Genomic DNA, 26,424 nt, shown 5'->3' on the forward strand with positions numbered 1-26,424 from the left:
GGACCACCATGTGACAACACTCTCCACCACCATCATCAAAACACCAAATCATGGAATTTCTTTTGGATGAAGGCTCCTCTGTGATGCTGCGTTGCTTTACTGAACAATAACATTTATACATCTCCAAACAGCACACAAATAAGAGAAGATGAGGATACACCAAGAGTGGTTGGTGAATTTAGAAGAAGCATTCAGGTCTCAAAATTAAAATGCATTTCAATGGAATAGTGGTATTAGAATTAGTGGTAGTAATTAGGGTTGGGCGATATGAGGATATTAGATTCTGAAGGATCACAACGTGTTGACGATCAGCCAAAGCAGAGAGATCATAGTATCGTCTGTAGGAAACATTCTATCCACTGCTGTTCTATGCTCTGCACAGAAGGTTCTGGTTTTTTTTTTTCCTCAGCCAAATCACACTATTGACTAGTCCGTGTCATGCACCGCCCTAAAGACACGCAGATCAACCAATCACAGCGAACTACAGGCAGTGACGAGTATGTCTCATCAGAAAACGAAAAAGAAACTACCGTGTCCTAACAGCACACGAGCGTCAGACTGTAGCATCACATCAACACTGTCTGATCACACTTATTCACAGAATGTGTGGAACAAGCTGTAAAATATGCGCCCAAAAAAACAGTTAAATGTCCCATGCACGAGCAGAAGTAGCTTACTACTTTAAATACAGTGATGGGCAAATTCACAAAGAATGGATAGCTACCACTGATGCTATCTGCTTTGTGTCAAGGTCTGATTCAAGTAGGGGTGACCCTGAATAGTCGACTATTCGACGAATTGCTCTGAGGAGCCTGATCCGACTGCCAATCTCACAGTGGAATCGTCACAAAATGCGCAAAATGTGGCTATGAATAAATGAATTCCATTCTGGCTCTGGGGGTGCTGAATTTTACATATAGATACTTGGTTTCTCCCAATAAACCATGATAAATAGCCTATTTGGGTATAAATATAGCCTATTCAAAAATACTGTTGTTAAAAATGTGAAAATAACTCATGTGCTTTTAATCTGTCTCCTTAGTGTGCAAAAATAACCCATTCCCCCTGGTAGACTCAGTTGTTTTATCCAGGATACTGCACCGTCAGAGCTCATTTGGGCTGGGCTTTTAAATCTATCAGCATCATTTACTTTGAATATTTGTTGTTTTTCATTATAGACGTTCAAACCGACACAGTCTGACACAGCGTTGTCAAAGTGAAACTTTCACAACAGTTCTAAATATACCGTCAGCTACTGTCAAAGAAAGATAGAAACAAAACACATTGATGTCAACAAACACTTTTAATAAGAAGCTCCTATCAGAAATCAGAATCACATCTCTCAGTAACCCTCTGCCTGACACGCGTGACCATGCAGCACTGGACTCACATGAACCCGCCACTGTCTGCTTCATGTCCAAGGCTCGTCACCCCAGATCAGAGAGTTTTTCATGAGCAAAAAAACACAAAAAAACTGATTCAACTATTAGTCAACTATAGGCAAGAGGTGACAAATCAGATTCAACTGTAAAAATTTTAGTAGATTCAAGCTTACGATTTTACAGCGCCAACACGCAGGGCATCTATCCATAGAAATGCGCTTCTTTATCACCGACTCTCTGAAGATGCTGACAATGTTACCGTAACCGTGTGGCTTTTAGTGCTGATCTTTGGAATTGGACTGGTTTGAAAAGAGGCTTTTCATTGAAAGAGGCCAGTTATGTGCCAAATGCCTGCTTATGCCTAGTTTAAATATGTGCAAATAGCACAGGAACACTGAGGTGCTACTAGCTTAGCGGCACACTTAGCGGTGCATCTCAGCCTTTGCTGGTGCTTTGAGAATTACACAGATTCTTCTTATCTTACTAAAGCTGCACAATCGCTTTGGTTAATCTTCCCCTTAGTGTAGTGTTGCTGTAGGTCAGGGCTATTCAATTGGCGGCCCCCGGGCCAGATCCGGCCCGTGGGGAATATTGTGGGACGCACTTTGTCCCGTATTACCGTGAGAATCGAAAATAGTATGTAAAATGTCAATAGAATGAATGAATAAATGGCACCTTATAAGAAATTTACGGTAAACTTATTCTCAGCCTCTCCTGCTTTGTGACCAATGAGCTGACAGCACACTCACACACGAGTATGACGATCCAGAATCCCGCTCATCTCATTGGTCGAGGTATTGTTGCTTGCGAAGAAGATACCGGAAGACAACAAAGCAGCGCTGAGGGCAGTGACGCCGACAAAACTTTACAAGACTAGGACGGTACATCTTCTAGCAGCAATTCAACTACTCCTCCCAGAAAAAAACAGAAAAGAATACAAAGATACCGTGAGGAATGGTTAGAAAGAAAACAAGGATGGAAAAAGTGCACAATAACATCTATGAAGCGCACTGCGCTGTGACTTTACCTATAGCTCATGGTGGACTGACTGACCTAAAGCAACAGGCTTCCAGTGGTGGGCAGTGGGCACACAAGAAACATAAGGGACACCAAAACTAGGGGAACCCCAGAACAATATATTCACCAGGCAACGCCAGAGGCACATATGGAAATAATGATTTTAACACTCTGGTTAAGGTTAATATGGGAAATTACAATGAATGTGTGAATTGTATGGAAAAATATATAATATTATTTTCTGTGCAATAAAAAAGTACAATTGCTAGATGAGTACATTAAGTAGATAAATAATACATCAAACTAATACATAGATGTATAGCAATAATTAATTATAATGAATTAAAGGAGAGCTCATTGTCACTCTAAATGACGAAATGTCTCAGAGTTTTACTCTGTGGCACTGAAAGACAAACAGCTGGTGGCTGCAGCAAGAGCTCAGAAGAAGGACAGACGGAAAAAACAAACAGACTGACTACAACTGTAGGCTACAGTCACGGCCTTCGAGGCACAGGTGTTTTTTCTTTACTCAGACTTTATGTTTGCACTTTTCTTGTTGCATTAATTGTGTACTATGTTCTGCTTTGTATTGTTTTATATTAATTTATGCAGTTTTAAGTTAAGCAAGAATGATATTTATTTTATTCTGTTAATTTTTGTTATTTTGTATAAAAAATGCTGATAATTATTTATTTGTATGTGTTTATATCACTCAAATATGCATCTAATTCAATTCAGGTTTAAGTCAAATAGTAAAAAAAAATTGCTTCACATAAACAAAGAAGGGCTAAAAAGATTCACTACTACCAGGAAAAATTAAGGCAGCCGGGCCAGCCGGCCCTGCCAATAAGGTGTCCCTTATTTTTTTTCAGGGAGTTGGCAACCCTACGTGTAAGCCTGGTAAAGTAACTAGTTTTACTGAAGTATCAGATAAATGTAGTGGAGTAAAAATTAGAATATTTCCACTGATTTGTGGTGGAGTAGAAGTATAAAGTAGCATGTAAATAAAATACTTGAGTAAAGGAGAAGAACCTCAAACTGTACTTTAGTCCAATAATTGAGTGAAACCCTCTGTTTCACAGGTTTGTTCATTTAACAAGGATTGTTTTTGACAAGCTTGTTGCACTTTGAGGTGATGACTACTATTTATATTGATAAAATAAATATATTGGATTATGTACAATATCCATTAATGTGATGCTCGTGTTTTTACAGCCCCTCATTTTGGATCATTTTCATCAACCGGACCCAATTCCACATGAATTAAAGAGCCCTGATGTAGGTTAACTATTTCCTGTGAGTAATAAGCTCAACTTGTTCAGTTCGTTTAAAAACTAGCACTAACATGCTAGCTAGCCAGGATAGCTGGTAAGCTAGCATGTTAGTGGCTAGCTCGACATGGCAAAGGAGCCATACACAATGTCACCAAGTTCTCAGCCTGAGTCAAGTTCTGAGCCTACCTACTCCATATGTATAGTGTCCTGAGATAATGAATTAAGATTATAAGATTATGAATTGGTGCTAGAAATAAAATGGAATTGAACTGAATTGAATATTAACAGTCAGTGGATGAGCTTGCTAATAGTTAGCGCTGACATCTATTGTGACTGCTAATGTGTTTTGGCAAATCAACAGGTTCTTAAGTATTTGACACAGGTTAATGATAAACTTAAGTTATACAGCATTTAGTTACATTTGAAATCATGACTTTTTTGGCACTCATTTAACGCAAGTTTGACGCACGCACACACGCGCACACGCACACACACACACACACACACACACACACACACACACACACACACACACACACACACACACACACACACACACACACACACACACACACACACACACACACACACACACACACACACACACACACACACACACTAATTTGCAAGAGAAAACTAGTCTGCATTGTATTTATCAGAGGACATCTCAATATCCAATAGAACAACAAACACAGTATTCAAACAATGCCATATTTAACAAATGCACATTTAGGTTCGTAGGATGAGCCTTTAGATGGGTGAAATAAACTCAAATTGATGGATTAGCCTCTTCATTGTTTTTTGCATCAAAGCACACATGCTTCCATTTTTCACTATTACAAACTAAATGTTCACAGATTGAGCCAAAGGTGATCGATGGCTGCTGGCTTTTTATGCTTATTCCTCCACATACATATTCACAGAGCTGAAGGGGTTATGCTCCCAACTTCTGAGGTAGCATCAATAGTCTTTCCTCACTTTGAAGCCCTCCAGCTGCCCTTCCTTACATCCTGTCAGCATACTGTACAGAGCTAAATATGGCTTCGCTCTGATCAGTGCTACACAATCCAGTCCATCAGATAATATAACTCCTGACCTAACACTCTCAAGAGAGCCTCTTGAATATAAAAACCCATGAATAAAACATAAACTATGAGTAACAGAGGCACTTGATGCTGATTGGCAACATATAATGGTAGGCCCATGTGTGAAGACTCAATGTGCAAGTGCAATTTTGCTTGGTGGTGGGAGGAAATATGGTAAAAATGGTATCTTGAGGGTTTATAAGCACAGGAAATAAGACTTTATTATACTGATGAGTTATACAGAAAAGCACTGCCCTCTCCTCTGCTTTTAAATTTTAAATGGCACGATCTACACATGTGAAGCAGAGAACAAAAGGTGAATCCAACCTCGAGAAGTTTAACCTTATCAAAACACAAAAATTAGGCAACCTGTACATGGTGTTTGCTCTCAAGCTGAAGAGGGTAACCAACTGAAAAGTGACGTTGCTTCTTTCACAAGCAGGAGAAAAGAGGGCTTAGGAAAATAGGATAGGGTGTGGATGAGTGGTGTGTATTCATGAGCTTAGGTGTTTACCCTGGCAGAGAGCGTCTGCCTCTTAGGAGCATCACTGGGCCCTCAGAGCGACACAGGCACAGTCAGAGACTCCAAAGGTTCCTAATTCTCATGACAGCTCTGATGTTTTATGATCAGTGTGAACATCACATGAATGTAGCAAAGCAAGAATACAGATCTGAAGCTTTGCTAAGGGTCCATCAAAGTTGCAATGTCGATTTCATAACACATTAGAAATTGCTTAAACCAAAAGTATCCTGAGAGGACTTCTAGTAGTTGAGCTAGACCAGTGTCAGAAATCAAGGGGGGGAAAAGGGCAAAAGAGAAATCTCAGAATGCCTCTAAAACATGACCAATGTGCAAAACTGGCTCCAAGCCACAGTGAGACAGCCAATCAGCATCCTGTGAGGAGCTACTGGCAGTTTTGGGGCGTCAGTAGCTCAGTCCATAGGTGACTCAAACAGTTCGTGTCCCTGTGTGGGCCATGAGTGGAGTGTGGACTGGGGGCTGGGGAGGTATCAGTTCATCTCCTGGGCACTGCTGAGGTGCTGTTGAGAAAGGCACCGAACCCCCAACTGCTCGGGGTGCTGATCCATTGGCAGCCCCCTCGCTCTGACACCTCTTCATTATTTGCATGTATATAGGTCCTGTTTGTGCATGTGTGTGTGTGTGTGTTCGTGCGTGCGTGCGTGTGTGTGTGTATGTATAACGTGAATAATATAATAAAAGAGTGAAAAAAATGTATTTTCCCCTTGTGGGATGAATAAAGGAATTCTTTCTTTCTTTCTTTCTTTCTTGAGGGGAGAGTTGGGAGTTGGAGGGGACAACACAGAGAGGCGACTGTTCGGTCAAAACAACAATGGCGGCTCCTAAAGAGGTTAGCTTATATGCTGCAATACTTCAATTATCAGAACTAGAGAGTTTTTCTTCATTGTAAGAAGAGAACGGCACTGAAGGATTTTCTTGATGGAAAATATGTTTTCTATCTTCTCCTGATTATCAGCCTGTGACAGACAGATGGTTCCTCCAATCACCTTTCAGATGATTCTTTTGAACAAACCATGTCAGCACATTAGCAAAAGTGGCCTTTATTTTCATACATTTCCTATACTGAGCAAGACCAACTGTCTTTTCCATTACAGGCTATCTCTGTTGACATTTTAAAGAGTGGTGCAAGAAGAAAGCTTGCAGTGCATCCAAAATGGTGAGGGTTTGAGTTGTTTACTAACTTTTGCAGGAATTCAATAGTTTTGTCCCATGAAACTGTTGTGGCAACGGCACATACAGAGAAGGTTAAGACTGTTTCCAGTAATGAGCCAAAGCCAATGAGAAAACTGTGAGCAGCTCATGACAATACTGCAGTGACAGTTAGAAACGTTTGGACATGCTGCCCTCCTGTGGTGGAACACAGAATCAGCTTCAGAGAGGAAATGCTGTTTAAGGTTCTATGAAGGCAGTGGAGGGTTCTGACCAGAAGATGACGACAAACACAGACAATCAAAAAGCTAAGATCCCGATCACCAGGCCAAAAGTCACACCTTTGAAGGACTCAAATTCCTCAGAAGTGTTTATTGTATCCACAGACCATTACACCTTGTGCTGAAAGAACAGGTTTGCTCGTCAGAATTTGGCGCTCAGTTAGTGGGGCTGTTCCCCCTCTGAAGGCCTGTCCTGCCTCATTACCCATAGCCAGGGAGGTCAGCTGAGGGTGCTTCCTTGCCAGCAAAATCCCATGTCGCACTTACTGTACGTGTGTAAGAGGATAAACAACTGACATCACCACAATATTTTGTGTTACAGTTGATCAAATACCATGCTGCAGAGGCAGGGAGCAGAAGCTCTTTTATTCCACTGGGACGTGAACTGTACCACCCAAGTACACAGCTGAAGAACAAGTTCACAGCTGAGCCCCTGTAAAGGCACCACCCACGTGGTAGTGCATTTAAAGGTTAAATATGTAGAATCTTTATCAAAAGTTACATTTAAAAAAATTAATAATAATAGATCCAGGGGCCGTTTTGAGGGCTACAGAAAGAAAGTATTGCTTTTCCATAAAAATATATTTAGTCTGAATTAATATTTAAAAAATATTTTGAAAGGTTTGACAATGACTTTCTGTCCCGTTCTGTTTCCATTGTAGCAGCCAATAGCGTTGGGCGTTGCTGGTTGCCAGGGTTGTCTGTTGTTGCTACAGAACAAAAATCATTCTGAGTTGAGAGCTAGCTAATGGATTCCACAGCACTCAAAGAAAGACTTCAGTTGAAGACTGGCTAACATTAAATACTGTTGTAAATTAATTGATTAGTCCAAAAAAATCGTTCCCCTGAATGATTCATCACTGACATGGAGCAGGCTGATCACTGGCACACTTGGCAACGAACCTGGCAACAAACTGGCAACCCGACTGCTGGAATTATTTTTTGTTGTTGCAACTTTGATCTTAAGACACTAGATGGTGGTGTTCTGCTCATTCTCCATATTCAACCTTTAATTAGGACGTGGATTTTGTGTAAAATTGGCAAAACAACCAACCAAGGAACACAAGTAGAAAAGGAACCATACATTCCAAACTGCAAGGCTGTGATGTCTGAAGCAGGTGTTGCATTTTCTTTTTGGTGCATTCGTTTTTCATTTTTCAGTTTGATAAGACCTCGTCAGTTTTAAAACACCTTTTATCACTGCCTATCCCATCTCCCTCCACTTAGTACTTGAAGATTTCTTTATTTGAAACATATCTTATTTAAACTTTTTCATTTTACATAGAACAACAAAAAGAAAAGAAACAAACGAACAAACAAAAAGGCTGCCAGTATGTGTGAATATCCTTTAAAAAAGTCACACCATAACAAAAAGTACAGGTAATCAGAGTAGCCAGAGTGACTTGTAGGTGGCATCAAATTCCCCCTTCAAACAAGGGGCTTTATGGATGTGGAATAATATGACACTGTGCCAGGAAAGGTCTCCAAATTCTCTCAAATCTGCATTGCATATCGCAGTCTTTCCATCTGAACAACATGCAGCATCTCTTTAAACCAATGTCCGAATCAAGGTGGGGTAGTGGACTTCCAGGTCAACAGAAAAAGGTTTTTAGCAGCCACCATGCCGAGGTGCAGAGCAGACTGTATATCACATGGCAGCTCCAGAGCCTCTAAAGAGAGTACATGTAAATTTCTTATTCTAATTTGTGTCTAAGTGGTAAGTAAGGTTTATATATATAATATATTTTTGTGGACATTTGTCTTTAGGACAGGTGAGGGAGATGGGAGAGAGAGAGATGTTTCGCAACTTAAGTCTTTGGCCTGGCTTGAAAGTGGGGCTGATGTTACCTGGGTTACAGTACCTTCTAGAGCAGTGGTTCTCAACGTTTTTCGTGTGAAGGACCCGTAAATTGATACACATTAGGTCAGGGACCTGCATCTGAAAAGATTTTGGTTGTTAGATATGATTAAGACCAGACTTTTATTGCTGACAACTACAGTTGAAGTGATGACTGTGTAGGAAGTAGGGCTGTTGCAAATTCTGGAAGAAAAATTTCTATACTAATATTAATGTGTTTTCTAACATAAGCAAATCTCGCCTTCCTCACCAAATTATCCGCATGTAAAAAAATGCAATGCAAAATCATGTCATTTCTGTTGAATAATGTTTTAGTTTTATGAATCACAATCTCACTGTCAGAAATGTCAGAAAGCCATGCACCCACCGGAGATGGGCAGTCAGAAGTCAGCTGGTGATGGTTACTGAACATAACTGGCTTACTGTGAAGCAAATTCCATGGAGTTAGCCACTCCTACTGTCCATTTAGACATGTATGGATAGTTTTAGGGTAATCACCAACAAACGGAAAATAACAAATAAAGATATAGTAATAATCTGCAGAGTACGCAGAGATATGAATGAAATATAATTTGACAATGAGCAGGCAGAGATAAGTCCTGAAAACGTCCTGGCAAGCTAACGTTAGTTGATCTAGAGTCTGAAGAAGTGCAGGCAAGTACTCACCTCCCTCCTCTTCCTTACAGGACTGAGATTAAAATGTTGTGAAAAGTTGGCAAGTTAATGTTTTCCATTCCGTGCCCAAGTTGAATTATTACTTAGAGAGCTATCACCTAATTTCAAATATAATGTTGAAATACCCTCTCGGGGACACAATGTATAACAAACACATAATAAGAGGCTCATCTGTGCCACATGGGCCTGTGGGCAACTGTGCCATATTTAACTGCACTAGATACTCAGACCAAGCAAGCAGTGATGTTAACTTTACCATGATAAACAGCAGGGCTACAACTATGGTTCTGGCACTTGCATAGCTGCTCATGGCTGGCACTGCAGCTACATATGTCCCTATCCATACACTGAGCTGTGGTCAGTCAGTGTCCCCAGTGTGCCCTTCTTGTCCAAGGCCTCACACACTAAGTTGCCACAAGGCCTCTGTTTCCTTTTTTTTTTTTTTTAAATCTGAGGCTGCAACTTCCTTCATGGGTAAATGTCACCAACTTGAGACTCTGGGTCAGGGTTCTCACTCTTTTTAAGAAATCCTTTTCTAGGACATTTCCAGGAGTTTTCTTAAGAACAGGACAGCCCTTGCTCATGAATGGTCAAATAATGTCCCAGTAGGCCTAGTATTGCACTCGGGGCTCAATAGAATACAGACTTCATACTAAAAAGAGCCCAAAGAAAACGCTTCACGTCTGGTAAACCCGTTTTGAAGGGGCACATCGTGAAGCTTATCCTACAATAAGTGGAGTTTATGTAGGCCATCTAGGGCAAGTGAGGCGTTAAAATATAATCAAAAAGCAATTTTTTCCCCAGAATATTGGGTCATTTTAATCAATTTACAGGTGTTTCTATGACTGGAAAACTAGTTTCTCAATTTCCCACTTTACCAGATTTTCCAGGACACGTAGGAACCCTCCCCGGGAGTGCTCTATCTTCCTCCTGGTGCAAAGCAGCGCAGAAGCGCAGCGCTACGGTTATCGCTAGTTTCAAAGCAACACAGTTGTCATTTTCAAACCCGGGTTGTGTTGGTAGCAAATGTACTTGTGCCCATCTGTGCGCGGGTGTTGGTCATAAAATGAGGTGTGGTCCGGTGAATTGTTGGAGCACTGCTATCTTGAAGCACCGCTGACCAACAAAAATCTGGTATGTTACCATAATTACGCAGATGACACACATACTTACATTACAATATCACCAGGCAACTATAGTCCAGTGCTGGAGCAGCAGAAATACTCCAGTCGTTAATCGCGAGTGAGTGTATCTTTGCCACCCCAGCTAGCTTCTGGCCCTCATTTCTCCCTCCCCCAACGTCACATAAATACCATTTTTTTGGTAAGAGGAAATGAGGCGGAGTCAAATTCTGACAAGATGGAGACTCCTGTAGGTGAGGACGATCAAGTTGAGAGAACAGACCTCAACAGCTTCATTTTGTTTGTTCAGGCGACCCCAGCCTTGATACAGCCACCATTTGCATAATCCAGTCTGGTCATCTCTGTCTGAAATTATGCTGAGAGTAGAGAGGTCAGGCTAATACTTAGTTGCATTTTGGGACAGTGCAACTTGTGATTGATCTAGTCCAGCAGAGAAGAGCATATTTAAAACTCTGCTTGGGCCATCAACAGCACCACTACAGTCCACTACAGCATGTGTGTGTGGTGAAGTAGAATGTGCCTCTGCAGGCTCTGGCTGTGAATGTGGGACTGAAGTGCCCTCAGGGCCCCAGGCCTGTGGCTGGGCACCGGGCCTGGACGGCTGGAGCGCTGCCCAGTGTCAGAAAGAGAACCACAACCGGCAGCAGCTCAATCTCTCTCACACATCAAAGCAGCCTGACAGGATACACAAATCAACAGTTACAGTGCAAATTAGGGCAGAGCACAGGAGCGTTTCACAAACAGCAACCACACCAAATCTAGAGGCACGTTAGTTTTCTTTATCGCCTAGTTTTAATGAGCAAGGAAGTTAGAGCTAGCAAAACAAATATGAAAAAAGATACATTCATCCATCTCCCCATTATACTTAATGCGCATCATGCTCCGTATATAGAAAGAATAAGGAGATGATATCTGAGGGGGAGTGTTTCCTCTTAAAGCTGTGTCTTTCAGCACCTGTTGGAACCACGTGGAAAACAGTGGCCGGGCCCTTTTGTCTGTGGACTTTCCATTTTTAGCAGAGCGACCGCAAATTGCTGCATCATGTCCCTCGTGGTGCACACAGTTTTTTTTATGTCTTTGGTCCATGACAGATGAGAAGAATCTTGAAATTATAAGAAAAATGCAACAAAACTCAATCAAAAAACAACCATCTCAGTAGAGTTTTTCGATTCCGATACCAGTATCGGAAGTGCCTCCGATACTGCCTAAAATGCTGGCATCGGTATCGGCGAGTACTGAAGTCTAGACACCAATCCGATACCACGTAATTTATTAAAGTTAGGAATCTACTTTATTTACTGGTTAGCTCTTCTAGCTCTGACACAGTTCTTCTTCGCTGTGTTTAAACAGTTGCGCTGTGCTGCCACACTAACCAAACTGCCTTGCAACGATGAGATAAATTCCCCCAAGACGACAGCCAAAAAGCAACAAAGATAACCGACAACATTTTGAAGAATGTTGTCATTTTGAAAGACATTTTATTGTCCTGGAGGACCAACCCCTGTCTATCTATCATCGAAAATGTGGGATTTTGCTGCTTAATGGAGCATTTGGAGCCAAGGTTCTGTTTGGAGACAGGGCAGAAACGCTACTGCAATGTGCAAGTATTTTTGTTTACTGTTCAGCTGCTGCTCTTTTGATTTGTATTTTTTTAATGTTCACTTTGTTGCAATATTGTTAAATACTGCACTATTTAAAGATTTAAATGCCTTTTTTATTTTACAATATGGTGGCTGCACATTCATCTTTTTGAAAATAATTATTCCTATATTTATTTAGTTAAGTTGCTGTTGCACTACTGTTCTACACTGTTCTATTTCAATTAAATTTAAAAATGAATGGCTTACATTCGCAGCATTCATTCATGTTTTACAAAGGGTTTAACCTGAGCCAGGCCTTACCAAAATATTAATAGTAGCACAGTCATGCAGGCGTAGTAAGATCTTTTACTTTTTTTTTTTTTTTTTTAAAACACACTGGTATCCCTATCAGTTCGATACTCACAGCAGGAGTATCAGAATCAGTATCAGGAGGGAAAAAATGGTATCGGAACATCTCTAGTTCTCAGTTCATGAAATTGTCGTCCTATTATATAATATATACAAAGTATGTATGTATGTATGTATTTTCCTATACGTACATATGTGTTACAATGGCTAAGCCTAAAAATTAAAGCCACTGAGGGGCTGCTAGACAGGCTAATGACTTAGCTGACACGCTCGTTGCATTGATACACCGCTCCCCGTAGAGTTTTGAAATAATACAGTCCAACTTTGTCCTCTGCAGTTTTATGTTGATTTATTTCTAACCGTGTCAATAATCCCAGTGTCCATTTAGTTTGCAATCAAAACATGAGCAGCGCACCGTTGCATTCAATAGCGGTCAAAAACTATAAAGCTCCTCGGACTAGCAACACACACCTGTTACCCGTCTGAAGGTTCCTATCTAGATACATGTGACCCAACACACCAGTGACACCTAGTGGACAGTTTGTGTCCACACACACCATACTTGACAATGGCTCTTGTCAAGTATGGTGTCACATGTGTCTAATGCTGTATGTAGAAAGTGCGTCTTCCTTTAACAGTACATAGGTAGAATGTGATTTTAACGTACAATATCAAATGTTAAGAGCTCAATTCACACAAATGTTGGCATCATGTTCAAGGCAGGTGTTTTCTGTTTAGGAGGGGTTGGCCTGAACCAATCAGTAGTGAGCTGTGTCTCACCTAAAAAACGTAATCATTTACTTGTTAATTACTGAAAAAATAATTACACTGTTTTAGAAGGTACTCAATGTATTTCAAAGTATGTACTGACTATTTAAACTACTAAAAAAACTATGTTTCCCAAACATGAGCATGTTGTCAAAGATGCTCTGTCACGGTTGCAGGGAAAAATTTTTTAACCCGGTACCTACTTCTTCATCACGTTGGCACCAACGAACCCCAAACAAGCAGACTACGCTGTGACTCTGTCTCATCCAACGGGAAAACCTACCATTTTAACCCACAGTGGTCAAAAACTTTTTCTTGGCTTGTGTCCAAGTTCAAGTCCAATTTTTAAACGAGACACAATACTAAGCACAACATCTCAAAAAGACACAATGCCTTCAGGAATGTAAATATGGCCAAAACTCAGGTAATAGATGATAGATGAATGATGAATAGACAGAATTAAGATAATAGATGAATAGATAGATGAATGATGAACAGATTGGCCTGTGAATGTTCTCATTTGTCCAGGTCATTGTTATCCCCAAAGCAATTTCAGTCAAAATCAACTGGACTTGGTTGTTTGTCTAGGAAGACGTTTCACCTCTCATCCAAGAGGCTTCATCAGTTCATGTACGCATCTGACCAGGCTGGATCTGGTCCAACTATCTGGTGTGGAGATCCAGGTATTTAATCTCTCCTTCACAACGACGGTCGTTGGCACTTGGAGCGCAAAGGGTTCCAGTGACATCATCGACCTTGTGAAAGGTTAAATACCTTACATACCAGATAGTTGGACCAGATAGTTGGACCAGTCCCAGCCTGGTCCTGGTCCTGGTCCTGGACCAGTCCCAGCCCAGTCAGATGCTTACATGAACTGATGAAGCCTCTTGGAAAGGTGAAATGTCTTCCTAGACAAATAACCAAGTCCAGTTGCTTTTGACTGAAATTGCTTTGAGGATGAACAGATTGATAAATAGATGATAAATGAATGCTTAGATTTATTTAACTTTACATATGTTAAATGTATTCATTCATTCGGTTAATACACAACAGAACTAAAAAGTTCACATTTGCACCGATTTCTAAAATCAATGGGTAACCAGTGTAGTGCTGCTAAAATGGGAGTGATGTGACAGGACCTTCTGGATTTGTCAATAATCTGCCTGCGAAGAAGAATGTTTATGCTGCCAACAGAGTGACATTTTTGGCTGTGGCCTGAAATCATAGAATACTGCAACAGCTGTGTGACTGCTATGGAGGATTCCCCATCCCTCATCAACTGCACCGTACTGAAAACTTTTTTACCATGTCCCCAGAATAAAATGGAAGAGGTTGTTGGAAAAGGTATTAGTGGTTAAAAAAGACGTTTTAATGTTTTAATTCACCGTGCTACCCCGAGCTAATCAGTGTTAGGCCCCTTCAGCTGTTAGCAACCCTCCGGGATTTCTCCGTTAATAGTTGTCACACGGACAAAATTGCCTAATGGCTTATTTGATGACCGAATTTGCCGCAAAAGACCCTGGGATGATTTTACGACGGAATCCTTATACCTTAACACCTAGATAAGTGACTGACTCTTAAAACTTTTATTAGTTTAAAAAAATAGTACATTTTCTCAAATAAAATAATTTCCCATTCCAAAGGTTTCCTTCCATGTGAAGAAATGCTACTGAAGCAGAGTGAAAAGGCAACAACACAAAGAACAAAGGCATCTCACAAAAAGGGACGGTGGTTTTTGGACATCCATGTGCAGATCACTGTGGGGGACAGTGACGCCAGTCGCACAGCCTCTCTCCCCTCAGGGCAAATGTGAGGAACACTGCAATCTATCATTACACCAAACCAGAGCTATATTTAGTCAGAGCTATCTTAAGAAAACTGTGAGGATTCATACCTCAAGGTCTCATCGCAGGAGGATCCGAGCTTGAATTATGAATCCTCACATAACATTAGACGTTCACTTCTGCACCTTAATATGTGCCTTAAAGCGTATAGCTCAATCACTGCCTGAAAAAAAAAGTTAAAAACAGAAGTTAAATTAGCCTATAACTTCACAGAAAGTGAAACGTGGAAAACCCTGAGCAAGTGCAGCCACGTTCCTTTTAATCATAGGGGGTTTATGGCACTTTACAGATGAATGATCCTCACATTTCAAGGTGTAATCTCCATAAACAATAGCTTCAGGCCACCAGGAGCATGCTGGGACTCTGGGCTGACACCACGTGGGAAACAAGGAATAATATACAGTATTTCTACATTCCGACAGTCTAGATTAGCTCTTTTATTCAGGCGATGTCAGATCATTCATATTCCGACATCTTCCTGCTTTATTTGGCCTCTTTCATCATTTCTCCATCTCATTGTGAGTCAAACATATTTTTGGAGAAACCGCATTACGAATCCCTGTTCAAAATATCTTAACAAACACATCCATATCCAGTCCAGATGTACAGTTTACAGGCCTCTCACGGTCACAGTGACAGTGTCTCTTCGTGTGACGTAGCATGCTGCTGTGGGCTTGCTGGAGGACGTGATAAAAGGAGGGAGTGCTCTCACATGCTGCAAGTGGAGTTACTTACAGAAACGACAACTACCAAGTACTTGCAACTCTGTGAATATCCCTTTGCGATATTGTGTTCAATATCAAGATAGGAAATTATAACTGGGAGAATGTGACTCCTGAAATTCGCGTGATGTGATCAGCTGATGATTTTACTCAAGAAGGCTCTTCACACTGTTGAAAATGTTGGAACTAAAAAATACTCACTCTGTTCACTATTGTGACCCATAGACTATAAAGATGGACAATGCGACTCCACTTCCTCCCACTGTACAAAGGTGAAGTCAAACTATCCTGCCTACGGCTGCCGCCACGTTGTAATTTTGCAACCAGAGTCTGCGTGGTAGGAAGTGGTTGGAGTCATGTCATCAACCAATCACGAGTCAATCACATGGACTCTAAGGACTCTTTTCATGCTACTGCAGAGGTTGGGTGTTATTTTGAGCAGTTTTTGGTGGTTAGAAATGACATTTTAATGCCTTCTCCGTACTGCCTCGAGCTAATCAGTGTTAGCATCGTCCGGCTGTTAGCAACTCTCCAGGATTTCTCCATTAATAGTAAATACACAAAAAAAATGTCTCTATGGCTTATTTGATGTATTTAAGTGTCGAAAAAGACCATGGGATGATTTTCTGTCGGAATTACACTTTAAAAGTTCAGCACTGTCAAGATGGCTTACAACTGGTCCAACTACACAACTTATGTTAAAGCTGAACTCTCCGCAAGCAAGCCACTGATAGAGGCAATTCCACTGAAATGGACTGATATCAGCCTGAAATGTCATTGCTAAAAAAGCTGCTGTGGTTGAGCCTTTATTGGGCCTTGTCACAAGTGGAGAAAGGAATACTGCTTTGTGCTTGGTGTTTTTGACACAACGAACCTTTTGAGCCACCTAAAGAAACAGCGTCCTAAACAGTCTGCTGAGAAACAGCGAGGAGTCCAGCCACACCTCAGCCAGCAGAGGCAACAGGCAGCTTTAGGTACCTGTTTGTTAAATGTCCACTGTATTTGGCACAATGATTCAAATCTGTTCAGAAAGGTTCTTTGGTCTAAATGCTCTGTTATATATTTTCTATATATATTACCGTAATTTCCGGACTATAAAGCGCACCTGACTATAAGCCTCACCAGCTAAATTTAGGGGAAAATACAGATTGCTCCATATAAAAGCCGCACCCGACTATAAACCGCAGGCGTTTTGATGTGTAATTACCGTAGTATATAGGGGTTCCTGCTACCACGGAGGGGATTGTCGGGACAGAGATGACTGTTTGGGAACCCAAAGCGTCCCATTTATTAACAATAAATCTTTCAATCATTCAATCAAACTTTCACATCTTTGACATGGCGAACAGCATTCGTGCAGAGTACAAATAATACAAGGGTGCAAAGTAATACAAAGTGCTCGCCTGTAACACGGCAGTAAAAGTGCAGTCCCGCGGCCGTTTACTTTATCAAAATAACCAGCCATTCATTGATGTCAAGGGTACGTGCAGCAGCTCTATTTCCTTCTTTGACAGCCAGATCGATTGCCTTTAACTTAAAAGCAGCATCATATGCACTTCTCTGTTTGTTTTCCATATTGAGGGTGTTTGCATGAACACATCCTTCGCGCAAACTGTCGCTGACGCTCTCCTACTCTTTGTTTTGCTCTCGTTACCTGGCGCAAGATGTCTGCCTCGGTCTCGCGCATCCTCGGTAGTGCGCGCCCCTGGTTACCGTAAGCCGTAGAAAAGCCGCACCGTTGTATAAGCCGCAGGGACCAGAACGAGGGAAAAAAGTAGCGGCTTATAGTCCGGAAATTACGGCATTTATTTTTCTTTTAAGGCTATATTTTGACATAGGGGAATACTTTGTTTGGACTGTTCAGTAACTTGCAATATAAACTACCATATCGCCTATCATTGAAATTACTCACTTGCCTTCATCTTGGCCGGAATCCACGTGCATCCTTCAAGAACAATGCAATGTTTTTTAACATTGCGAAGATCTGGTTCAACATGGCAACTACCTCACAAATTCATTGTTGTTCACAACCACAAACCAGTGAGGTGGGCTAATTAAACTGAATCAGGCTATTGTCTCAGAATAAAAGCACATTAAAAACAGTCTTTGGTGTCACCAGCGTTCATCAGGCTCCAAGTGTTATTGCACACTTGAGTCTTAGACGGTATGACGAGTCCCTAACAGGCAGAGAGATTCCCACTGTTGTTATCTGATGGAATAATGTTAAAAGTAAAGGTTACAGCCAGTTCTCCCAGCAGGTCAGTGTCTCTCTCCCTGTGTTACAACAAAAAGGCAAATGACATTTCTTTCAAGTGCAGTGAGTATACTCTCCTGAAGGCTGACATCTGCAGATAAATCTCTAACATCTGACCATGTGATTCATAATGGTTACATATCAGTCAGGCAATCAGGTACCTTGTGTGTACTACAACACTGCCATCCATACTGCACAGGGCAAGCCCGGTGTAACCCAACCTACCAGTTCATTAGAGTGGACTGAGTTCGTTTGAAAAATGTGCTCAAACTGTTATTGTTGCATGCAAAACAGAAATGTAGCTTATCTGAGAGTAAACATCAGCCAGATCAAAGCACAAGAGTTGCCAAGACATAATTTAGCAAGTCAGACATAACAGTGTACATCTCCACCCTGATGTGTGATGTCTTACCATGGAACATATGTATACATTTGTCACAAAGCTGTAAGGGGATGACAAAGGAACTTGCATACCAAACATATGATTTGATGCATGAAAATAGGTCGACAGTGAGAACCGGCGTTTAAATCTCACTTGTTGATTTGTGGTGTTTACGTATAGCCCTGTCCTCAGAGACAGAAGGCCAAGACAGGAGGGGGGAATGTTGTCTTTCCTGGACATGCTCATTCTAAACAGAAAAACATCTAACTCCATCATCTATCAAGAAGGATGCTGTGCAAAGCTGGCCTGATATCCACTTGCACTGCTTTTGTTTCACATCTCACTTTCCTCAGGGCTTAAAGGTTGATTCACGCAAACTTTAAAAAAATATGTACATTTCACTCATTGTACCTCTGCTGGTGGTCAAGCAGCTTCAGTACCATTTGCCCAGGTGTTAAAATATTCATATTCATTCATATTTATGTCTTCATAACTGTCCCAGCCACAATAGAGGTAAATGGAATTTAATTTAGCCACATTTTCCAGAAACTCTACTAATCGCATACTTTTTCTAATTACTTTTACTATATATCTGGGTATCTGGCCATTATACATTTTGAAGTGAATGTCAAGTGAATGTGCGTGTTTGCGTGTGTGTGTGTGTGTGTGTGCACGTGTGTTTGCATGTGTTTGTGTGTTTACATGCAATAATCACAGTATGTGATTGTTTTAGTGTGCTCCTTACAGATGTGTTTCTCAAATGTGGCAAGTGGTGCTGGTTTTTCTGTGCTTGTTGGCGGGGCCTGACTGGTACCGCTTTCTCTTATTCCCCCTGGCTTGTTCATTGTGTGGGTTGCTGGTGTGGGTGTGTCCTCAATATCCCTCTTATGACCAAAGATTTGATCACTCTGTGTGTGTTTGTCAACATTCAAGTTCATTTTTAGTCAAAATGTATCTATATCCTGTGACAAAACCTGCGTTCCCGGGGATTGAGGAGTGGGGTTGTGTGGTGGTGGGTGTGGGTGGTGTGCGTGTGTGTCTGTGTGTGTGTGTGTGTGTGAGTGTGAGTGTGAGTGTGAGGTGGGCGCAAATTGAGCCAAATTTGTTCCACAGAGCCACTTTCAGCTTATGCAACAGCCAGTATTCTCTGTCGGGTCATATTTGACCCGAAACACCACAGATGTCAATTTTTTTAAGAGACCTTTACAATTTAACATCATTTTGAAAAAAAGAAATTGTGTTACAATAGCTGGGGATATCATAAAGCCTTGTTCCGATATAAAAAAGGAAATGGTACTTTTTACACATCTAAACTTCAAAACGGGTCAAATTTGACCCTAACACAATATAAGGGTTAAGTATACACTGATACATAGCCATGCCAACATACAGGTTTACCCGTGGTTTTAAAGGGAAAGAGCAGAGCTTTGTCTCATGTGCAGATGACAGTGCGTCCCAGTGTGTTGCCAGGGCGCCTTGAGCCATCCGTCAGGTGAATCAATACAAAGTTTCCCTTTAAAAGGAGCAGAGTGAAGTAAAAACTAACTAAATTGAAATATTGAGACGACACGCCCTAATTGTAAACACAGCTTGAAAATGGCTATGATGATTTTTACTAACTCACTGTCAAACAACTGAATTAAAAACTATGGCAATAAAAGACAACACATGGGAGAGGATGTGACAAAGAGCCACTGGAAGTTGTCCAAATATTCCAGATATCCTTTGCTCTTTCATCCCTACATACTGTATGTTCCTCATTAGGAGAGAGTTCATCTGTACATTTAAAATGCAAAGATAGACATCAAATTAACCAAACTCGCCGCTTTCCAGACTACTTCAGGTCAAAGGCTTGTGGCATGGGTGACATCATCGTCTAACTTCAATCTTTATGAAGCTGTAAAAACATGGATACAGTTGCTATGTCAACAAAAGAGTGGCAGATGTATATGCTCCCTCCTTGACAACATCCTTAAGACAGCCACGTGTTTAATGTAGAGTAAAAACATAGACTCAGACAAAACTAGAATCACCATGGAGATGTGAGTTTAAAGTAGCGTAATTGAATATAAATGACTGGTTCCAATAATGAGCTGTGAGGGTAAATGGCAGTAGAGACTGCTAGTTGGCAATTGTCTCCCGAAATGTAGGTTGCCTTTAAGATAGGGATTTGGGATTTTACTGTGCGGGAGGAGAATCAAAGAACTAACCACAGCTCTGTAGTTAGGGCAGATTTCAGTGCATTCAGAAAGCAGCCAGGCTATCAGACAGGAAGCTCACAACAATTACTCTATGTGGAGCTAAACAAATTCAGCAGTCAATTTAGCAGTGGACACTGAGGTGAATGAGTGGTCGGAGACGTGGTGGATTTGATGAGAGCATTTTGGTATTTTTGCCGCTTAATACCATGTTTGAAATTGGACTGCTGACTTTAGAGCTGTCTTATTTTGGATTTGCTGGACTACCATAAAAACCAGTGCACATGTCCCTTTACCAAGGCTGTCCCCTAGTTTACTGAGAACATTAGGCACTGCTCCACATATGCTAGGAGAGATTCACTAACTTCAAATAACAGCTGAATCACTTGTGCACGCTGCCAAAAAAAGTATAAAAGCATTTTATTTGCGTATAAAATGCTTTTATAATTCATTTATATGCAGCAAAACCAAATCCAGTGGTTGAAAAAAATATGCAGTATAAAAATCAGTTCCTGTTACCAGTCCCCATCACTGCCAGCAGCAGCTACTGATGCTGTGTTCCATTGCATGGTTTGGTTCTGCTTGGTTTTTGGTACCAGTGCTTTTCTCTTTTCTTATTCCACTGCAGATAGTATCCCCTTAGTGTAGGCAGGATTCTCAGCTGATCGCCATAGCAACGGCATGTGAAACTGCCATGACATTGGCACCCAAACAGAGAAATGCCTGTGCTTCGTCAACTGTACGGTGAAGTATGCATAGTGTATGCCACAGTTATGCGGGCTGTTATGTATTTATTGACTGCATTGTGGCATCAGTTTCACAGAATTTAACAATTCACATGAGGTGGTTCGGGCATCTAGTAAGGATGCCCCCTCGGCGCGTCCCTAGGGTGGTGTTCCAGGCACGTCCAGCTGGGAGGAGGCCTCGAGGAAGACCCAGGACTAGGTGGAGAGATTAGATCTCCACACTGGCCTGGGAACGCTTCGGGATCCCCCAGTTAGAGCTGGTTAATAATTAAGGAAAGTTTGGGGTCCCCTGCTAAAGCTGCTGCCCCCGCGACCCGACCCCGGATAAGCGGTGGAAGATGAGATGAGAGACATGAGACAGTGTATAACAAAGTGTGAAGAGTCTCAGGGCGCACTTAGGAGTGATGTCTGTGCCTACCCATCTCTGTGGTCCGAGCGCACTTTCTCCGCCTTGCGTCTTTTGAAGACATGGGTACGCAGCACCATGACCCAGCAAAGACTGATCTAACCACTCAGCCACAGGCCACCCCACACTCTAGTATTTTTGCAGCGTCGTGGGGATGGAGATGGAGAGTTTTATTTTGAAAAATTTTATTTTAAAATGATCTGGAGCTAATAGAGTCCCATGTGACATAACCGTAGATGGTGCAGAGACTCAGGTTCATGCCAGTTCACCAAATCTATTCCATTGTTGTAGAGTTATTGTGAAGTTTAATTAATAGCGCATATTCATCTGAGAACTGATGACATCTGTGTGTCACAGACCCTGGCTGTGTGCACTGAAGTGCATATGACAATAAAGTAGTCAATCTCAGTCTAATTATTTTTAAAATACTGTATATTTTAAATGGGTCTATAGGCTCATATGTTTTTTATCAAGAAAAAACAAACTAACAGTTTTTTCACAGCACCCCCTGTTCAAAATGACTTCCAGTGGCCCTGCCCGTATGTGAAGACTGACTGAACAAAATGTGGAAGTTTCATAAACGTGAGTCACAGATGTTATTTTTTGACATAATCCCTCTTGGATTATGCACACCAGCGTGATGCTAAACTTCCGGGTTTTGACGTCAGCCCTGGCACACTTATAATAAGGCTGGAAATAATAATAACAATGTAAACAGTGAGTGATATTTTGTAGGGAACGGTTTTGGTTCTTGAATGAGAAAAGTCAGGACATGGTTTTGTGCACATAAGGTTAGTTCAGTATTCAGTGGCTGGGCACTTCATGCATGTGTTACTTGATGAGCGTGCACGTTTCGGCTCTCATGCACGCGCATGTAACGCAAAATTTTGGCTTCCCTACTGCATGAGCCCAAATATTGCCAGAAAAATCCCTGATTACGCAATCACCATTTACTTCATAATGATAAGTTAAAACAGAAAAGTTAACTGTTTGCATTTTGAACAAAGGATACAACTATGCCTCAATCAAGGCTTTCAATCTCTGTAAATTAAGTATACAGAAAACAAAAAAACACAATCAAATAATGCTAAAATAGATATTTCTGGCACTAGTGTATTAATGATGTATCACAAGAGGAAGCAATACGATATATTGCCATATCGATATTTTATCCCACCTCTTGTCGCCATTAGCTTGGCTATTTAAAAACGGTGGTTTTTTTTGCAGGATGTCCTGTGACGATAGAAACCATTCTGTCTAATCAGAGGTCTGCACTGTTTAAACTACAACTTCTGGTATCGTCCTCAGCTCACTTTGAACCTTGACCAAGATGGTATCAACTACAGCACCAGGTAATATCCACAACTTTTGCTAATGGAAGCTGTTCTAATATGTAACAAACTGAGCTGAACTTGACTGCTTGGTGGAAACGTGACCTTAGTCTTTTCCTCCAAGCGTGCATCACATCAAATGTGTGTTTTTCAGCATACACACAGCCAATGGCTAATGTTTTGAGTTTTCTCAGAAGAGAATGTGGCTCTAATGTCCTCCCAGTAATGACAGTTCTCGTTACTGTTCTGCAGCCAGCCCCCTGTATGCTACATGGGACTGAGTCAAATCCTCCATGGCACTGACCTGCTGTGCCCCACAAAGAGAAGGAATCATTTTTCATAGGTGGTAGTTGAATGACCTCCACATGAACTGAAGAAAGTTTCAAAGACTGACAACTTTTGTCTAATGGCCTGGTCTCACACTAAAAATTCACCTGCATGTCCTTGCAGGTTTGAGCTGGAAGCTTGGTGACCTAATGATAACTTGTAGGGATAGCTAGCAAGCTGTACAGTGGTAATAGGCTAGCTAGCAAGCTGTACAGTGGTAATATGCTAGCTAGCTGGTTTGCTAACAACCAACCAACATGTGCATTACCGTGAAAAGGGGATGTCAACAATTGTCAATTAACCAACAATAAGAATTTTGACCAATTAATGCTATCAGTTAAAAAAGTAAAGATAATTAAAAAAATACAACTCATGGTGGTGACACATTTAACCACAAGTGCCTTATATTAGAGTAGTTTATTGGAGAGTTTAAGCACAAGCAAACTGCCTTTTAGTGTGGCTGTGTGTCATCTGTGTGCCTGCCTGTGTTGCTTCATAGTTCTCCACTGTGAGAACCAGCCTGTAGTTGGTCCTACACACAGAGTATGCAGGTGGAAGCAGTGGAGACAGGCCTGGACATTTAAGATTTTTATTTCAAACATGTCAAAAACAATGCAGAAAGTGTCATACAGAACAAGAAAGCATAGAGATAATGATCAATAACATACCCATTTCTCTTTTTCTTTCTTATATTTTTGAAATGTCTGAAAAGGAGTGGGAAGACGTATGCACTGATAATGATTTCTATTTATTAGTCTTTCCAAACCATCCTCAGATGGTCCTTGATCAGGATTTGTTTTGTTTTTTGATTCACAACTTTCATGTTATACTGTTCCTTTTCATCATCATACATAATACATAACACTGTTCAATATGTTCCATATTCCTTTAATGTTTTTTTTTGTATTTTCCAATATATTCCTTCTTTTTGACTGGTCCTTACAATATTAGTAATTTATCTTTATATTAATTCTATCTATTCTCAGCCTCTTTGGTTTTCAGCCTTATAAAGTCTGGGTACAGACTCTTTGTGATCCATGGACATTCGGCATATTTAAGTTTCTACTTTATTGGGTTATTGGACAGTCTTTATTATATCATTGTGAGTATTTTGAGGAATTCCTCATATGCTCTTCCATTGTCTTTTTTTCTGATATATTTCACCCCAGTTTTGTGCCAGTAATGCATTTTTAAAAGCGTTCATTGATCCCATTGATCAACTCATATTCTTTTTTCTCGTGGCATTCAGTGGATTTCACACATCGTCCACAATGCCATGACACAGAGCTGCTTTAAAATCAGCTAATTACTCCTTTAATGAATCCATTCTTGCCCGTTTCATGTTCCATTTACATTGCAGAACACAGGGAATAGGTGAATTTAAACACAATACCCCGTAAATTACACCCCTCAGTGTCGGTGTCAACAGCGTAAGATTCAAGGCCATAAAAACGTCCAGCAGTAACTTTTGAAAATATAAAGCCTCCATTTTGGTAAGAGCAGGATCCTTCAGTCTGTGTTTACATGTCTCAGTACAGCTGAACGACCGCTGTGCCTGAGCTTTGTGTCATTCTTCCACAGCTTCACTCTGTTCTTTCTCAAGTGACTGCAGCCAAAAGCTACCGAAGGAGTATGGAACTATTTGAAAATTGCAAAACAATTCTGATAATATATATCCATTTAGATGCTGATCTAAATCCAGATGTTGAATTTTATGTGATCCACAACCAGCTCTAAACATTCATTAATGCTAATGGTCTTGTATTGCACTATGCATATTTACTCTGGGAGTACATTAAGTCTTATTTAAGCCACTGTAATGGGTAAAATAACTTTTGCTACATCTAAATTCATGTCCACTTGCACTATCTATTCATCAGCTGTGGTAAAAATCAAACCAGAGATATTTATACTGCTCGTTAGATAAATGCTATTTGTGACTTGCTCCTTATTCATTTCCACTGAGGGATGCAGATTTCTTTGGATTGGAGGGGGAAAAAAGAGCCAAGGGCTTTTGAACTTCCTTATGCATTCTTCCCACCGTACTGTACTAAGAATGGTTCTCAGGAATCGTTCCCAGCCCAACACCTAAAATAAAATCTAAACCGACAAAAACAACAACAGACCTGAGCAAAGAAAGCAGCCCTGCAGGGAAAATCCACACAGATTCCAGTATATTTAGGACACAGGCCACCGGGGCTGATAAGCACAGGGTTCACAATACCATAAAGACCTCTTAAAACACATAATCGTACGTCAGGACCTGGGTTAATTGGCAGTACGTTAATTAAAAATAAACATCCAACAGGTGAAGGGTTGGGTGAGACTATTTATGGATATGATTCAAGGTTCAGTCCTATATAAAAAGGAGTCCTTGATGCCAAAAAAAATGTAAAGTCAAGTCAATTCTTTTTTGGACTAGTTTTTACTGATCTATTGTACTTGAAGTTTCAAGGAGGCTAATGATAGCACCATTTGTGTAGCGCATAATGTAGTGCAAGTAGACCTCATTTTCACTTAGGCTATTATTTTCCTGTCACATTTCCAACTGCACTTGAAGGCAGCTTCATTTCACGGAGAAAGATAGACAGAAAAGAGAGAAACCATCAATAGGAGGGACTGCGCTGGAGCTTGTTACACAAACTCCAGTCAGTGAAGTGCTTTGTGTTTCGTTTTTTAAAACTTTCTTGTGGCAGTGATAGAGGCAGGGAGTTTACTCTCCCACCACCACAGCCTAAACGCAAATTCAAATGAATGGGAGGACTTGCGTTTTAACTGGAGCCTGATCCCGTCTGAATGCCGTTTAGTGTCCAAAGTTTCTTTAAAAAGCCCAATAATTGTGATAGCACAATGGCTGCAGTGTTTTTAGTGGCCTCCACTGTCACTGCGGGAAAATAAATCATCTGTTTCATGTGGTGCTGACACAAAAAACGTGTCTATGCATCTTTTCTCTCCATGCCTTTATAATGCATAATCTAGGTATAATCTTGTTCTGTACATAAATATAATAACAGATTATGACTGAATTTCTATGGCCCTGTCTATCAAAATGAGGGACAATAAGAAGGTAACCACTGCACGACAACTAACATC

At 40.9% G+C, this 26,424-nt stretch overlaps 1 protein-coding gene across 1 annotated transcript in view; it reads right to left on the minus strand.

The window, feature by feature from the left end:
* The window catches only part of nt5dc1 (5'-nucleotidase domain containing 1), a 94,471-nt gene that overhangs the window by 37,596 nt on the left and 30,451 nt on the right, over positions 1 to 26,424 (minus strand). The window lies entirely within an intron of this gene.

This window comes from Echiichthys vipera (assembly GCF_963691815.1).
Source record: "Echiichthys vipera genome assembly, chromosome: 19".
Taxonomy (NCBI): Eukaryota; Metazoa; Chordata; class Actinopteri; order Perciformes; family Trachinidae; genus Echiichthys; species Echiichthys vipera.